The 13,432-nt window shown below is 37.7% G+C and overlaps 1 non-coding gene across 1 annotated transcript; it reads left to right on the forward strand.

Moving 5' to 3' along the window:
* The first annotated feature begins 706 nt into the window (after positions 1-706).
* On the forward strand, positions 707-780 carry TRNAI-AAU (transfer RNA isoleucine (anticodon AAU)). The gene has a single exon. It is a non-coding gene; the product is annotated as a tRNA-Ile (tRNA).
* Positions 781-13,432: the final 12,652 nt, after the last annotated feature.

The following is a 13,432-nucleotide window of genomic DNA, read 5'->3' on the forward strand; positions in this document are numbered from 1 at the left end:
TTCATTCATGCAACACAAGATATGCTAAACAAGTTGATATATCATACAGCAGGCTAACAAAAATTAAAAATAGCTATGCAATACAAGGTACAAAATTTATGAATAGGGTACCAATAGACATCCAAAAGTTACCGCTCACTCATTTTAAGAGCAAACTGTATGATTGGTTAATTACTGTACCATATTATAATATTTCGGAATTTAAAGAAGATAAGAGTATATTGAAATAGGGATTTAAAAAAAAAATAGTTGTAAAACTGCATTTGTCGTTATCTATTGTCTGTATACAGACTTAACGACAATAAAAATATTCTATTCTATTCTATTCTATTCTATTCTAAACAATTATTTTGGCTACGCTACTGCAACCAGCTTTTCTCCGTGCTTTATCAAGGTTTGAAAACGAAAAGTTAATAAGTTGGAATGAATCATCAGGTTACAGAGTGGAATTAAGTTTAGTATTATATGAGAATGAAGAAATTATAACGGTGTTATCCTTTCCCAGCTACATGTCCCTATAATATTTACTGCTATATAAAGACAGTCATTCTTCTTATAATGAACTTTGTCATTGCACTTGCAAGATGTAACTTTGAAAATGATTGAGTGTTATTGAGAAAACAAAATTAATTAAAAAGAGTGCACGATAGTGTGTAAATGAACATTTACTCAGTAGTAAGTTTCTCATATAAACTGTATCGTGTCTGACCTGTTAGCTCAGTTGGTTAAAGCGTCGTGCTAATAACGCGAAGGTCGCGGGTTCGATCTTCTCACGGGTCACTAACTTACAGGTTATTTGCTGTGGATTCATCAGTCTTTAGAGTAAGATGAAAATTCTATCCTATTAAACTCTTATATATTTAGTAGTGACGAGTCCTGAGTTCTACAAAAAAGAACTCGCTACAAACTAATATTTTCTACTTTGTGGCAGATTAAAAAAAAAAAAAAAAAGAATCCTAAAGTATTGATTTTTTTTAAGTAGTTACATTATGCCGTTTTCATATAGAGATTCTAATCAATTTAATGGAAACGCCTTTTAAAAGTACAACTTACCATATTAATATAGCGTTATACAACCTTCTGCCTTCAGAATTTCTCTCATGCTTCGTGGAATAAGGTCAAAAAAAGGCCGTGAATGGAAGCAAGTCCCATATTACACTATTCTTCGTTCAGTGCATCATTAAGTTCCATGAGAGAGAATGTAGATGGAAGATTCCTGTACTAATGCACAATAACACACTGAGCAAGGCTATGTGATACTATGTTAAAAAAAAAAAACACCACTATCACGTAACAGTTTCAACACAATAACTGTGTCTTCATCAGACTTCCACTCCTTCTCTGGAAATCTGATAGAATAGTTATAAGATTCCTGTCTTCAAAACGTACCACAGGTATTCAATTATGTTTAGGCCCGTTAATTAGACGTGCCGTTAAGGGTCTTCACTACAGCGAAATTAAACTACCGCTAATTTTAGAGTTTTTCTGTAATATCTTCAAAACAAATAAAAATATTCGAAAAGCAGAAACGTAGTGAACTAGACAATACAATTTTGTATGTGATACCTTTACCACATTTCACCTATCTGCTTTTGGTATGCCGCTATTTACAGAACCCGCAAAAAATGCTAAATCTATCTTCAGTTCCAAATCGAAAGCAGATAGATGAGTTGTAATAATGCTATCGTGTGCAAAATTGTATTGTTTAGTTCACTACGTTTCTGCTTTTCGAATATTTTTTATTTGTTTTAAAGATATTACAGAAAAATTCTAAAATTAGCGGTAGTTTAATTTCGCAGTAGTGAAGACCCTTAGTTAGAGATGCTTGGCTTCATTTCGACGTTCTTCAAACCACGCCGCAAAAGATCCAGAACAGGAGCATTGTCATCCTGGAGTTTGTCGTTATTGCCAGGAAGGAAGATCTTGATCATAGTGTTCACGTGGTTCCCTAGAAAATTGCAACATAATGACGGGCAGAAAACGTCAGCACAATGCGTACTGAAAATCAAAATATTGAGTCCACATTACAGAGCTACCGCCATGTTCTATAGTTGGGCCTAGACACTGAGGCTTACACTCTTCTTTGGGTCTCCACCACATATAAAGAGGGCCCATGGTTTGATAACTCATTACGACCATGTCACACGTTTCCAGTCATTAGTGGTCCATGTTGCATGTTGTGGAACCATTTGGCATCATCTTAAAGATTTATGTTCTTTTACCAGCGGTTTGCCTTATTGAGTTCAGTTTATATTTACATATATAGGTACTAGAAAAGGCTGACTCCGCTCACCACCCATATTTACGGTATGATATTGTTGTAATCCTTCTCATATACAGTATTTCTACTCCTACTCACAGAATTTGTTCTAATGCACCACCATCAACAGTTTGGTGTCGCGCAGAGATTTTCCCAGGATTTTGATTTCAGGAGAGTATAGATTTTTCCTGGGAGTGTTCCGACTTCTGTATATTAGACTTCTACTATATATCTTTTACCATATACACATCTAATGTTTATACGTATTTAATGTTAAAATGTATTAAAGAGCTAATATATCAAGTTAAATGAATGTAATCTAAAACCTGCTTGCTACTTGCGTAGCCTACTTCTCGAGTCATATTAATAATATGTTTACTCACCGTTAAACTATTGCAACTATTAAGAAAAAACTGAAACTCACGACTTCTGGAAGCAGAATTAGATTTTCAACCACCCCTCATATGCACACGTAAGTCCATAAAACACACATTAATACCAAATATACAGGAACTTCACTTTATTTGCAAAAGGCAGCTAGCAATCCAAACACTAACCACCCTGTTCGCTTGCAGTTTAATCATATATAATTTAAGGTTGAAATAAACGACTTTTTACTTCACATAAATTGCCACACTTGCAGTATGTGTCACCATGGACATCTAGTGGTTTCTCCTTGGTTTCTTAAGCCAGCTGTTGTGAGTTCTCTCAATGAAATCGTTGAATAGGCGAACACTTTCTTCATCATCTTCCCTGGAATCTTGGGACCTTCGATGGACACTTTCATAAAAGCACACATGTTTAGGGGAGAGTCTAACTCTTTCAGTACAGAACATTCTGTTCGTTGTCGAGAAAGATCTCTCCACACAAGGTGTTCCATGGGCTGAAAAAGTATCTTCCTCACAACAGTTGAGTCATTATAAGTTAAACTACACAAAAATCGCCACTGGAAATATCCTCTGGAAACCTTTTTCATTCTACCTAGTTACACTCAAAAGAAAGTTCTTCTGACACTTTCAGTAGAGAAGACAATTTCTTGAAGTCTGGCTTCTTTTCTTCTCTTTCAAACTTTTCTGGAAAGTGCCCAAAACCTGAGAATCGCCATTAAATTTCACTCTAACGCTTTCATCAACTGTCTATCTGTATTCCTCTGAAACAAGCAAGATTTCAGCTTTACCAACATCACTGGCAGAAACAACACCAGCTTCTTGTGCAGAATCGATCATTTTTGCTGACAGATCGAAAATATCATTTCCTTTTAGACATAATGAAAATTCGAAATGCTCTAATTCAGTGATGGATGAACTAGGCTTCCGGGCGAGACGAAGCCTCCTGAAGGGTTCTCTTCGTTCCACAACATGATGTCTAATCTTACGAATGAAAAGAAGAATGGGGTTTCTTCGATAAAATTGCATTAGAACAGGCTGATACATGAATATTTAACTTCACTTCAGAGAATCACTGCATCCCAGTACGAACCAGATTACAAAAACTTCATTTGGTAATAGAGCTTAGTATTACAAGAATTGTCAAATGTGCCATTCTTAGTTTAGAAAATTATGTTGGGCCGATTAAGATTTTTTTTTTCCCCCTTTCTCGTTGGTCCTCTTCTAAGAAAGTTCACCCGTTACTATCCTAGTTCGTTCTTCTGTTTGGGAAACGAACGTGTATAATCACCCGCACCACAAGGGAAGCCCTAGTTTGTCTCACATGGTACAAATGGTTCAAATGATGACGTCATGAACAACACAGATGATACCGAAATTATGCAAAGTGACATTCACTAATGATTCGCGTTCTTCCATTTCTCGATCTTTTGACAATCGCCCAGTAGTAATGGCATTTTTAAAAAGCAAAGCAATAGAAGAATTTGTCAGTTTTGTCGCCAAGTCATTTTAAAAGTCGCTTCTCCAAAAATTTTGTCGCTACCTGCCTCTCGGAATCCGCTAGATTTAGCAACTTGTCGCTAAGGTCGGCAACATCAGCACTGAATTACGATATACAGTGTTGCCAGTCAAAACACGCCAATGTTAAATAAGTTCTAATAATGTTCCTTGCTAAATAACATAGACAAAAGAATACTCTTCAATATCTATGCTAAATCAGAATATATCTACAGAATAGAAACAGAAATAAAGACAGTAATAGGAGCGGAAATATCTTGGGAGTGTCGCTAACTCTGTAACATAAAGCTGTGCTGTGCATTGGCAGAACAAAGCAGCTTGCCGTGCTTGGGCTTCTTCTTGGAGCGTGGAAGTGGCAGTATTCGTAGTTTAAGGGAAATTTCCCTAATCTAAAGAAAATTCGTTAGTAAATTTAGCATAAAGGGAAAAAGGGAATTTTTCAATAAAAATGTGAAGAATCCAGGGAAATTTTCATGCTGACCGATTGACCAATACAAATGCTTATTTATTAATTTATTTACTTTTTTTTCAGAAATAGACCAATACAATAGCAATAGTTTGCGTGTGTGTGTTAGATACCTGCACGGGCCGAATTTTTCGGTCCGAGCCCAATCCAGCCCGAACGTACTACCATGAGCAAAATAAATGACGCGTCTCTTTATTTTGAAGTTTTATGAAAATATCTCCGTTTTCTTTATATGTTCGAAATTTCGTAAGGTTTCCCCAGCAGGAAACGTTAATAACAAGTCCGTTTTAAATATTTGTGTTAGATATTAGCTTAAAATAAATAAATTAGAAGCAAAAAACATTAAATCGACCGAAATTTCGAGAATTACCAACTCTGCTAAAGTGGGAAATTTTCAAGAACTCGAGGGAATTCTGCAGTTCAACACGAAGCAACGACATCTATGTCATTGAGAGAAATGCGGATTAGATCTACAAACGAAACTTTTAACGAAACATTTCTAATATATCCTATTACGTGCATTATCTGCAAACTTCAAATATATGAAACTATGCCAAGTATTAGCGTTTAGATAGAGCAAATAGTGGAAATTACCTATGGAAAAGGACGAATTGGTAGCACGATCGTAATGAAAAATCATCTTCACCGTAGAACATGTTCAGTTTGCGTAAGAAAGCAAATAGCTCAGTTAGTTAAAGCAACGAATCTGTATACCGAAGGTAGCTGGTTCGAACTCCCACAGAGGTGCAACTGTCGTTTTTATTACTGTGGTCATTTTATTTATTTTTTATGTGGGAAAGAATCACTGTCGAGGAATTTGAAGCTTAAAATATATAAAACGATAATCATGCCTGTTGTTCTGTATGGTTGCGAAACATGGTCGCTTACTCTGAGGGAAGAACATAGACTGAAAGTATTTGAGAACAGGATCCTGAGAAGAATATTCGGACCCAAGAGGAACGAGAATGGGGAATGGCGAAAGCTTCATAACGAGGAACTACATAGTTTATACGGTTTACCCAACATTGTTAGGGTCGTCAAGTCTAGGAGGCTTAGGTGGGCAGGTCATGTAGCTAGAATGGAAGAAAGTAGAAACGCTTTCAAAGTCTTGACTGGTAGACCCATAGGAAAACGACCATTAGGAAGACCTAGGCGCAGATGGGAGGATAATATTAAGATGGATCTCGCAGAGATAGGAATACAAAGTAGAAACTGGATCCAATTAGCTAAGGATAGAAGTCAGTGGAGAGCTTTTGTGAACGCGGCACTGAACCTCCGGGTTCCATAGGCCATAGAGTTAGTTAGTTAGTTAGTGGGAAAGAATCAAATTGTAACATATGTGTAAAACTCATGACGGTACAAAAAAAAAAGAAAAGAAAAAGAAAAAGAAAAAGAAAAGAAAAGAAAAGAAAAAATGTTGTCGCACTTGCATTAGTGTCCCTAATTTTGTTTGTAAACAGTTTCATAATTATTTTCCCTGTGCTCACTGCTCACAATATGCTCGCTGGTGCATAATGAATGTTTCCCAGTAAAAGCTAATTCTAATTTGGAGATTTTTATAAAGTTTCACAATGTTTATCATTAAATAATCTTCTATCTACTTTTTTGGACACTTTGATATCAGAGTTCCCTATTAAATGTTTAATTTTCCCTAGATGTTTCATTACGGAAAATTTTTACAGTGTATTTGTCTTGAATTGAAATTGTTTTGAATTTACCCCATGAGGTAAGTAGCCCGAAGGAGGAGAACTGAAGTAGCTGATATTCTACGTAAAAGCAACTAATTTTAGATTGATGACGCTTCTTACCTTCAGCACAATCTTTACGTTAGAGAGTCAGAGAGAAAAATCCTTTTTTTTCCTCCCGTTTGACCACTCATCTTAAAGCTCTACATGTAATGATTCGTGACACATAATTTCGTCTCTCCAAAGATATTCATATAATAATAATAATAATAATAATAATAATAATAATAATAATAATAATAATAATAATAATAATAATAATAATAATAATAATAATAATTATTATTATTATTATTATTATTATTATTATTCCTGAATATGCCACCCTTACATAATGTAGTAACCTTAGACATCTTAGTTTAAAGTGCTTTCTTTAGTAATTATTTTAGCAACCACGTAACAAAATTTAAACTGTAGGAGGAGCACGACGTTTTATTTTGCCCCTCTATTTTCAGCACCTCCCCAAAAGAAAGTATTTAATTTCTGACAAGCAGGGCAGACAAAATGAATAAGGAATATATCCTTTCCTCCGTGAGTGGAATATCACGTAGCATATTTTTTTATTCTACCGAAGATGACTCTAGCCGGCTATGATTAGTTAACAAAAGAAATACGTAATATATTTATAGCGCCCTTTGGCTGTAATATTACCACTTCTTTATTTGTTCGAAGGCGCCCTACCCAACCAAGGGTGACAAAAAAAATAGGAAAAGTGTCTAAAGATTATAAAACACTTTATATTTTGTCAGAAGCATGGCAGTGTATGCACAGTTGCTTTCGTTAACAAGTGTTTCACCCTTGAATCGCTTATAAAATTAGCCAGAATAAACTTTTGCCGATCGTTGCTCTAGAGGAATTTGTCCAGGATGGTTTGGTGTCGAACGATGAGTATGTTTATTGCAACACCGTTAAAGAAATATCAAACTTTCTGAAAGGAACTTACTTAGGAAATATCAGATCCTCCTTATACTTAGCCAGAGCCCATTCCGAAATATTGCATCTGGTGTTCTGGGTGAAAGTTCTATGGAACTATTAGAAAAATATATATTCCCGTTTCCACGCTGATGGTAGAATTTCTGAAACAGTTATTGAATTACGTTCGAAGCATTGGCGTAAATAGCGCCCCCACAACTCTGCGGCGTGGGGACCGCACAAGCTGCAAAGTCAAAAAATATATAGAAAGTACGCAGGGACAGACCAGGCCAAATTTTCACCTGGGCAAAGTGACTTTATGGCGCCCTCCCCCCTAGTATTAGCCTATATTTTACATTTTATCCTAGTGTTTTTAATAGTTTAAACCCATTTTTCAAAAAGACAGTCATTACCTAGAAAAACTTCACAAAGAATATGGCCTGCTATAAACAATACGAACACCGCCCCCCCAGCTTGGTCTAGTGGCTAGTACGCCTGCCTTCTGTGGTCCCGGGTCCAATTCCCGGTGGGTTACTGTTGAACGATAAACGTGGTTCGGATTTCACTATAATCAGTATCCACATCTCCTTTGGCCATTAAGGCATAACTGTGGAACGCTAAACTCAAGCAAAGAAACAAACAATACTTACTCTCCCTCCACTCTTTATTCTACATGCCATCTCTCCATTTGTCGATACAGTCCCCTTAGTGCTATGAAACTCTTCTTCCATGGTGAAATGGAAAATGATTATGTAATTGCCGCTACTTTACAAGAATATAAACCAAAAAAGTCAGTAGGAAACACATTATAAAATTTACTTTTTGAGGCTCGTTTTGGCGTCCCTCTGACTCTGGCGCCCCGGGCAGTGGCCCGGGTTGACCCGCCCAAGGTCCGGCCCTGAAAGTATGGACGCATAACTAAGGGCTGCGGACGTGAGGCTAACCTTCATCTTATGCGACTGATGTTTGAAATGTTCAGTAACTGATGGGTTAGTAAAATAATTTCGACGGTTACTGATATTTAAAGTTTAGCTAAGACAAAGTTACCTAACCAAATACATTTGATATCGCGATGTTACAATTTGATTTTTCCTCACATAAAAAAGAGAAAAACAATAGTAATAAAAACTCTTACTCGTATTAGGCTCCAACTAACAACCTAATTCGTACAGACTAGTTCCTCTGACCAACTGAGTTTCGATTTCTTACGCGAAACAAGTCTGTTATATTACGAGGCATGCTTTTCATTATGATCGTGCTGTTAATTTATTCTTTCGATAGGTAATTTCCACTCTTTGCTTTACCTATATAAATAAATGTATGGATTCATATATTAAGTGTCTTTGGGTAATGTGTGTAATAATTTCGCGACAAATATACTTGCTTAAATGTATTGTATGCTATGATTTGCCCTGATTGTCTGTTCATATGGTGGTTGGAAAACACACGTCAAAACTATTCGAAGTAATACCAACACAGCTTAAGAACAGGTACTAAACTGAATCATCACTCGATTGACCTTGAGGGCAAAAAACAAAAAAGGGTTGCTATAAACGAAAGTTCAGCATGCATTTCTGTGGAGCTCTGTTCAGTATCACGGTTCTCTGGCAAACACGTTTGTTCTTAGGAGTATATATTATAAACCTAACCTTTCGATAGAGCGCAATTGCAGAGAACCAAAGTAAAGGAATTCTTGCCCTTGTTAAGTTGGGGTACCACCATGTGCAATAAAAAATATCGCGCCTCCTTGAAGTGATACTTTATCGAAAATAACTCGTTTTCCTTTACATATTCGAAGTTTCTGAGGGTTTCAAAATGAGGAAACATTACTGACAAACAAGGACGCATTTAGGGGTGGGTTCAGGGGGTCCGGACCCCCTCTGAAATCCCAACTTTTCTGTAAATTCAACCTAATTTTGGGGGTTATTTTTTTAAAAAAATATTATAATTTATCCTAATATTGAAGTCGGACCCCGCAGATAACTTTGGACCCCTCCCGAAATAAATTCCTCCATACGTGCCTGCTGACAAATATATTTTCAATATATTCGTTAAATAATAAAGTAAAATAACTAAATTAGGAGCAAAAAGCTTCAACACGGTCCAACTTTTGTCCACTGCCAATATTGTTAGAAGGGATATTAATAGCAAAAGCTCCTCGTCAATGCTGAACCTTGGAACTTCACAAGCATATTTTCGAAACACACTAAGGCCTAGCCAGAAAGCATTGTAAGCGAGTTACGTTTGGCAACATCGCACGGAAACAAATGAATGCTGAATTGCATTGTAACCCGTTCCTACTACTACTATTTTTACTACTAACTTCGCTATGGATCTGTATAGTACAAGGGCAAACTTATTTTAATGAAAATTAAAAAAAAAATAATTGTTAAATCACTTTTTGAATACTATTTTAAATCTTTTTTTTAACGAAAGAAGTGTTATAAACTTTTTTAAAAATAATTGTTCTTAGGAAGGATTTGAACCCACGCCAAAACCAACCTTCCTTTCTAGCATGCTGCGCTAGCTCATTTTTTTTTTTTTATTTCCGGAAAGCATGTTACATGACCAAGCTATTTAGCATATCACATTGATGCTTGGTAGACGTGATATTGTCACTGAACAATGTTAATTTACAAAGAAATTGAATGGTACACTAACAAAGAAAAAATCAATTGTCAAATATTACCTGTAAAAAGCGAGCGAAGAGTTGTTGTTCTTGAGATTGAGTGAAAGTCTTTTTTCTTACCCTGTTGAGATACTCTACATATAGGCGAGGATCACAATAAGGTCTGTATTGGTCTATAAAAAGAATAGTAGTACCAATTAACCAAACTACTGCCCGTCGTTTCATAGGAGGATACCACTGAAAATCAGGGAAGAAGAGAATAGTAGATGTAAAGGCGGACGCTGGACAGCGGCAAATTAGTCCGAGAAAGCCGCATAGCCTCTGCCACACAGGTTGAGTGTCAACGCAAGAAGTATAGCGATGCTCCAGAGTATCTATGTGCGAACACAAGTCACAAAGTTCGGATGTACTGCGGCCTATTTTAGCAAGTCGTACGTTGGTAACTACGAGATTATTCACAAGGCCATACCAAACGTCCGTGGCTCGTCCCATGAGGTATGGTGCATGAATTGTTTTCCAAATAATCATCCAATTACGCTCTGGTGTTCGTTGCTGGCATAGGGGTATGACACTTTGAATAGTCGGCGCAAGTAACACAGTATAGAGGAGTTTTGGGGTCCAATGATCCGGCATATCCTCAAAAGGCACTGTGGACCATGCGAGTGCTAACTGTAAAATATACGAAGGACACACATTTGGAAAGCGAACATATGCGGGATTGTTGTTAGGCCAGAGATGAGGCACCCAACAATGAAGCCACTGCGCTGTCTGTGGTGCCAATAGTTCAGTGTTCATATGCATCTTGGCTGTGGCCATATATAATGCTAGGCATTTATGTCGGACACTAAAAAGATCAAAACCTCCTTGATTACGTTGAAGATAGAGCACCTGCCTTTTCACACGAAACATGTAAGTTTTCCAAATGAACCATCCATAGAGTGAATCAATTTGGCGCGCATATTTTTCTGGCAATGGAAAAAGTCGGGCAGTGAACCATAACTTTGAGCTGACATACACATTTAAATATTGAATTTTCTGAGCAAGCGTGAGAGAGCGTAGGCGAGTGTCTGCCAGATGCATACGCAAAGTTCGAAGTAATGGGCTCCATACGTGATCATAGGAAGGAGTCAGGTCAGCTGTGAAAGGAATACCTAAAATAGTCTTACTAGTTGTGTGATCAAATGCTTGTAACAAATGTTCTGGTAACAAAGTATGAAAGTTGTTTACAGAAAGGATGGTTGTTTTCCGCATGTTGAGATGAAGGCCGCTTGCGCGCGAGAACAGCTCCACTTGCTGTGACGCACACATGAGTTGTTGAGAGGTTGAGCAAGAAATAGTTAGATCATCCATGAAGGCAATGGCTGTTAATTGCCGAAAGGGATGAGTGTCGCCCGCATTAAGCGTCGACAATCGATGGAGTAAAGGCTCAAGGGCAAGACAAAACAGAAGACCTGAAAGCGAACATCCTTGACGAACTCCTCGAAGGAGTTCAAACGGTGGAAGAAGATGCCCATTTATTTGTAGCTGCGAGGTCGCTCCTGCGTATAGGTGACGTATTACAGAGATAATTTGGGCAGGAAAGTTGTATCCTTGCAAGACCCTGTATAAATAGTCGTGTGACACGGTGTCGAAAGCTTTGTGGAAATCGCAAGCTAATAAACCTACAGGGAGTCTTTTAAATTTGAAATAGGCTAGAATATCTCGAATGGTTGCAAGAGCTGTATGGATGTTCCGTTCAGAATGAAGCGCCGTTTGAGCTGAACTGATGTAAGGTTGGACAATCTTCTTGATACGTTGAGTCAGGAGAGCAGTGAAGATTTTGTAGTCTGTATTGAGTAGAGTGATAGGTCGATAGTCAGCAACTCCAGTTTGGTTTCCTCCTTTGGGTATTAAAATAATGATTCCTTCGTGCTGATACATTGGACCACCTTGCAACAAAAAGTTATATATATTGCATAGGGTCGGACCTAGTAAAGGAAAAAATGACACATAAAGCTGGTAGATCAATCCATCTCTTCCAGGCGCCGTGCGTCGCTTGACCGTGCGGAGAACGTCCTGTATTTCTTGAACCGTGACAGGTGTGATAAGTTGTTGTCGTTCTTCATCGGAAAGGCTGTGTGGAATGCTGGCAACAAAGGGATCTGACAACGAGGTATCGCATTGCTGAAGTGAGTACAGTTGGGTATAAAATTCCTGAAAATGGGCATAGAGTCCATCAGCTGTCGTAAAGGTTGTGCCAGTCGTGGACGTCACCTCTGTGATACATTGTAAATTTTGGCGTCGTAACCTATGTATGTAATGGTATAAGGAGATAGGTTCCGCAACCATTCTGCCTGGTGTCCCTTCGTGAACGCAGACACTGAGAGAATGTTCCAACTGTAGCTGTTTTAAGTGATGTTTCACTCGCATGATGGCGGCCATATTTGAAATACTGCTTGGTTGTTTCCAGAGATCGCATAAAGTGGCATATAAGAATTCAAAAGTTTCTCTATATCTCTGACGTTTTTGTTTGCCCATTCCTTGAAAAAACAAACGAATTTGGGGTTTGACAAAATGACACCACCACATATTTATATTCGGATAAACTGTCTGGGTACGTGTCCACTGTTCCCATCTATCAGCAAAGAGTTGTTGTATTACGTCATCAGTTAAGAGCTGACTATTTAATTTCCAAAAAGGACGACCATACAACCGGGGAATGTTCTGAGGAAATCGCAATATGAGCTTTAATGATGAGTGATCCGAAAAGCTCAAAGGTAAATTTTGAATGTCAAACACGCTAGAAAGATATTCTTTTGAAATAAAACACATATCTAAGCGAGACTGAACTCGAGCCGACTTATATGTGGCTTGGTGATTATGATGAGTATGTAACCAAATATCAGCGAGACCTAGTTGAGTGACGAACTTTTGGAAAGCTAAACATGGATTAAAATTACCAGTTGTGTCCTGGGGGGACATAATACAGTTTGTGTCCCCGAGAAGAAGGAGTGGGTAACGTGTGGTGGGTAACAGTGAGACAACCTCTTCCGCATAAAAGCGCTCGCGGGCCACACGTTGAGCTGTTCCAGAAGGCCCGTAAACACAGAGGATACACAACTTGTCTACGACACAACTAATCGCTCTACAAGACGAGGAGAGTTGTATGTGTGAAGCTACTAGTCCTCGTTTTAATAAAATTGCTGTACCTAACACGTTGGGAGCCACATTCGTTATCGCTGTATAATTGTAAACAAATGATAGATCACTAAAGGTCAGTTCTTGAAGGCAATATATGTCACAATCTTGCTCGAGTAAAAACTGGGCTAAAACCTGTTTATTGGCCATGCTACTAATAGAATTAATGTTCAAAGTCATATATGAACGTCCGTTAACACTGGCTATCATCTTATAAACACATAAGATATAAACAAAAACATGTTTTAAAACGCCTATCCAAAGCAATGACCCTTGTAGAGACATAGCACCAAAACGTCCAACCGCCGTAACTGGAGGCGATTAATAGTAAACAGAACA

The sequence above is a fragment of the Thermobia domestica genome, chromosome 2 (genome assembly GCF_964235325.1).
Source record: "Thermobia domestica chromosome 2, izTheDome1.hap1.1, whole genome shotgun sequence".
Classification (NCBI taxonomy): Eukaryota; Metazoa; Arthropoda; class Insecta; order Zygentoma; family Lepismatidae; genus Thermobia; species Thermobia domestica.